Genomic DNA, 4,447 nt, shown 5'->3' with positions numbered 1-4,447 from the left:
TTGAATGTGTTTGCTCTTGCCTCTCTAGTTCTTTTAATTGTGATGTTAGAGTGTCAATTTTAGATCTTTCCTGCTTTCTCTTGTGGGCATTTAGCGCTATCCCTCCTTAATTTCTTTATTCAACTCTTAACTGTTCAGGAACATGTTCATTAATTTCCATGCATTTATGAATTTTCCAAGTTCTTCCTGTTATTGATTTCTCATTTTATAGCATTTCAGTTGGAAAAAGATACTTAATATAAGTTTAATCTTCCTAAATTTGCTGAAGCTTGTTTTGTTCCATGATATATAATCTATTCTGAAGAATATTCTGTTTGTACATGGAAATAATGCATGTTGGCTGTTGGCTGAGATATTCCACAGTCTTTAAGTCTGTTCGGTCTAAAATATTTCAGTCCAAAATATCCTCATTAACTTTCTGTCAGAATGTGTCCATTGCTGAAAATGGGATGATAAAATTTTCTGCTATTACTGTACTGAAGTCTATCTATCTCTCTCTCCAGATCTATTAATATTTGCTTTATATATTTAGATGTGCCAAGATATGTATATACTTATAATTGTTATATCCTCTTAATGAATTGACCCATTTATCATTATATAATATCTTTGTCTCAGGTTTTCTATTTAAATGTCCATTTTTTCTGACCTTAATATAGTTAATTCTATTTTTTTGTTTCCATTTGCAGAAAATAACTTTCTTCATCTCTTCACTTTCCATCTGTGTGTGTCCTTAAAAGGAAAGTAAGTCTCTTATAGCTAGTGAGTGTATATTTGGATCTTGTGATTTGGTTTTGTTTTGGTTTTGTTTGTGTTTTTGCTTTTTTTTTTTTTTTTTATACTTTTCCTATGGTGCTGAAGATCTTGCTTTTTTATCCATTTAGTCACTCTATCTTTATATTGGACAATTTTATTCATTTACATTCAAAGTAATTATTAATAAGTAAACACTCACTATTGCCTTTTTGTTTGCTGTTTACTGGTTGTTTTATAAATGTGTTATTTCTTACTTCCTCCCTTGTTGTATTTCTTTGTGGTTTGATGTTTGTCTTTAGTTTGCTTTGAATTATTTCTATTTTTGTTTTATGTTTCTGATGAATATTTTTCCTTTGTGTTTACCATGAGGCTTACATAGAAGATATGATATTTATAATAGACTATTTCAAATAGACAACAACTTAACGTTGCATGAAACAACTCTACTCTGTTATTGTCCCAATTATCCTTTAGCATTTTGATGTTAGAATTTATTTTAACTCTTGTGTCCTTGCAGTGTCATCTACAAATCTAAGAAGAGGACTTCCTCTACTTTCCCTTGTAAGTGTCCCTTTTCAGAGATAGACCTTTACTACTTAATTTAGTCTATTATTTAGGAAGGATCAACTAGTAACAACTTTGGATAGGCAGAGCATGTTCAGATTTCTCTAGTTGGCTGGGTGACTACCTTTGCTCTCATGTTGGTGGGATTGTGGCTGAGCTCTGTTGACTGGTGAGACCGTTGACTAGACTGTGCTATCAGGCAGAACTGCTGGTTGGGTACTGTAATTACTTCTGGTCAGACCAGTAACAAGATGTATTCCCTGGCCAATTTCATGCTTTAGAATCTGCAGCTGGGCAGGGCTGCAGCCTAAGATCTGAAGTTAGGTGGAGTATCTGCTCAAAACAGACAGGGCCTGAGGCTATGTTCCTCAGAAATGCATAATTAAAATGGTCTCCCTGTTAGGATGGAGGTTTTTGGGGGCCTTTGGCTGATTTGAATGACTGACTTACCAAGTCTAGTATGTATAGCCCGTGTGCTTTTCCAAAATTTGTGGAGGTAGACATTTCCCTGCTTCAGCAGAGTTCAGTGCACTTCTTGGCTGAGTGGATCTGCTCCTTGACTTTCTGAGTCAAATCCATCCAGGCCCTATGCTTCTTTAATATCCACGGAGGTAGGAGATTTCCTGCATGGGTGGGCCCATTGGGTGAGCTTTTTGGCTGAGTGGAACTGCTGCTTGACTTCTGGGACCAAGCAGGACTAGTCCCTATTTTTATTGAAAATGCACAGAGATAGAAGTCTCCCTGCCTGGGCAAAGTTGTTGGGCAGGATTTTTGACTGAGTGGAGCCTCTGCTTGATTCCTGGGTTATCAAGCCAATCTATTTCCTATGCTTCTCTAAGATGAATGGAAGTGGAAGTCTTCTTTCCTGGGCATAGTTGTCTGTTGGACTTTGATGGCTGAGCGAAGTCACTGCTTGATTTCCTAGATCAAGCCAATCTAGCCCATGTACTTCTCTGACAGGAGAGGAGATGAGTGTCCTCCTATTTGTGAGAGATCATTGTGGTGGGTTTCAAGGTTGGCTGAAGAGTCTAGCAGTCTAAGAACTCAAGTCAGTTTGAACTTCCACTGTGCTTCTGAAAGCATCTAGCTTAGCTTTGCAAGTGGCTTAAAAGATTGACTGGTTTCTATGATAGGGCACCATAACTGGCAGAAACACAGAGATACCCCCAAGATCTGTGTGTGCTTGCTACTACTAACTCTGTCTCCTTTATTTCTTCTTGACGCTGAGTGGCATAACCATGCAGTTGCTCTCAGTTTGTTTTGTGAAGTGAGACTAAAGTGAGCTTCCTACAAACATCTTGGAATGCTAGAAACATTGGCTGCTTCTGGTTCTCTTTTCTCCCTGCAGAAATTGTGGACCCAGGGACATCCTCTTTGTCTGATGTTGTGGCAACTTGGAGGAGGGTAAGGGAAGATGCAGTCAGAGTGAGACCATTTTTTTAAGTCTCTAATTTGGATTTTATTCAGTTTTGCAGATCATATACATGTCTCAGACTTGTTTCTAAGTGTCGGGGTTTTCAAAAGGGCATTCTAGTCTGTGGATAGTTGCTAGTTAAACTTTCTGTGTAAAGGTTGGGAGTTTGGAACTTCCTGTTCCATGATCTTGCTGACATCACTGTATGCATTCTTGTGTATATGTCACTTGTGTGTGTGTGTGTGTGTGTGGGCGCATTTGTATGTGTGTAATATTAAGGCCTGAACTTCTCAGATATACAGCACCCAGAATGACAATGATTTGAGAAATTCAACAAATGGCACATTGGTGCCTAAAAGAATACCCATTTCTTCACATGAATAAGCATTTTATTACTAGTGATATATCCTAGCTCATTATGAAATGAAGTCAATTAATATCATTTCTTTGTATATATTTATTACTATTTCTGTAAAGATCAAAAGATTACATGCAAACTGTTATAAATCAAACATATACTAATGCTGAACATAGAATCTTAAGTCAAGTGAAACTACACTTGAAGTAAATTAGAAATTATAAACACTCATCATTTCAAAATTAATGCATAATAAAAATACAACTCTTTTGTACTAAACAATCTACTTATATTAATAGTAGAGTTCATCTTTATGGATAATTGATTTTAAAATTCTAATAAAAGCTGTGATCACAATAGTGTATGTGTAACATCAATTAATATGAAATGTATTAAAATATATAAAATTATATTTTTAAAATTGGAACTATTTACATATACTGATTTAACATTGAATCTTATTAATATGCTTAACCTCTAAAATGTAGCCTTCTACTCCTCAAAATAATAGATTTGACTATTTCACATTTAAAACTGATAATCACTACTTTTGAAATTATGACATAATTTTATCAATTATTATTTCTGTACAAGTATAACTATATCATATATCCTAACCATAATTTTAGTCTTTATTAAGTGGCAGATGCTATTTCTAATATAACTTTCCAGGTAAAATAAATGAAAAAATAAAACTCTGGTGAGTTTAAGAAAATATTTCTTAAAAAGTCATAGAAGATAAAAGATAAAATATATCATTTGTGTCTCTTAAAATTTTCTTCTGGGTTCAAGTTACTAATGGATGTCATGTTATTACTCCAATTTAGCTTTATTTTCTCTTTCTCTGTATTGTTATTATATATCATAACTTCATATGTTATAAACCATACAGTACAATTGTATGGCTTCAGTCTTATGCAATTTTTTATTGTTGTAACTTGGCTCATAGAAAAAAAAGAATAAACATATGATTATACTGTATTTTATATCTACCTACGTAGTACTCTTTACTAGTGCTGCCTACTTTTTCAAATAGATTCAAATTGTTCTCTAACATTACTTACTTCAGTATTAGAAATAACTTTCAATATTTATCCTAAAGCTAATGTGCTAGCTACAAATTATCCTAATTTTTGTTCACATTTGGTATTTTCATTTCATTTTCACTAAATCTGAAAGATAACATTTCTGGCTATAGGGTTGTAGATTGACATTTTTTCCCCTAGTACTTTGACTACATTAATCTGTTGACTTCTGAGGATCATTGTTTCTGATTTAAAAGTTAGCTGTTGATCTTACTAGGATTCCTTTGTATACGATGAGTATTTTATTTTTATTTATTTATTTATTTATTT

The sequence above is a fragment of the Colobus angolensis genome, unplaced genomic scaffold, assembly GCF_000951035.1.
Source record: "Colobus angolensis palliatus isolate OR3802 unplaced genomic scaffold, Cang.pa_1.0 Scaffold145, whole genome shotgun sequence".
Classification (NCBI taxonomy): domain Eukaryota; kingdom Metazoa; phylum Chordata; class Mammalia; order Primates; family Cercopithecidae; genus Colobus; species Colobus angolensis.
The sequence above is the reverse complement of the archived record's forward strand: the minus strand, read 5'-3'. Positions refer to the sequence as shown.